This window comes from Pteropus vampyrus, unplaced genomic scaffold, assembly GCF_000151845.1.
Source record: "Pteropus vampyrus isolate Shadow unplaced genomic scaffold, Pvam_2.0 Scaffold4468, whole genome shotgun sequence".
In the NCBI taxonomy this organism is placed as follows: Eukaryota; Metazoa; Chordata; class Mammalia; order Chiroptera; family Pteropodidae; genus Pteropus; species Pteropus vampyrus.
Window position 1 is genome coordinate 1 of NW_011893249.1, and position 552 is coordinate 552.

The 552-nt window shown below is 43.3% G+C and overlaps 1 pseudogene; it reads left to right on the forward strand.

Moving 5' to 3' along the window:
• Window positions 1–83: 83 nt before the first annotated feature.
• On the forward strand, window positions 84–202 carry LOC111734715 (annotated as a pseudogene).
• The last annotated feature ends 350 nt before the right edge of the window (window positions 203–552 follow it).

Consider the following 552-nt stretch of genomic DNA (forward strand, 5'->3'; position numbering starts at 1 on the left):
CTCCAGTATAATATAGCTGTTCTGGGACCTAATTGCACCTTAGATGACATGAAGACAAGTACAACATCTAGAAAGACAAAACTGTCTACAGCCATGCCACCCTGAATGCACCCGATCTCCTCTGATCTCGGAAGCTAAGTAGTGTCGGGCCTGGTTAGTACTTGGATGGGAGACCACCTAGGAATACCAGGTGGTGTAGGTGTTAAAAAAAAAAAAGATATTGGTTTAAAAAGTTCAAGTTGAGGTAGAAATGCCACTTGCCGATACATTATTTATGTATTATATAGAAAGATAAAACTGTTGGTCTCACTCTGCTCTGTGCTATTGAACCAGTTCTGGGACCTAGTGTGAGGACGGTTAACATTGCATGCAGAGGCGCGTGGTAGGATGTGGAAAACTTTACATGTGTGACACATGACATGGTTTAATAAACCAGCACTGCTAAGCCAAGAGAGGACCAACTGGGAAAATGGTCATTCAAGGGTGGTCCCAAGGAAAAGGCTTGTTTCCTGTGGCTCCAAAAGAAGAAATGAGGGCCACTTACAGAATCCA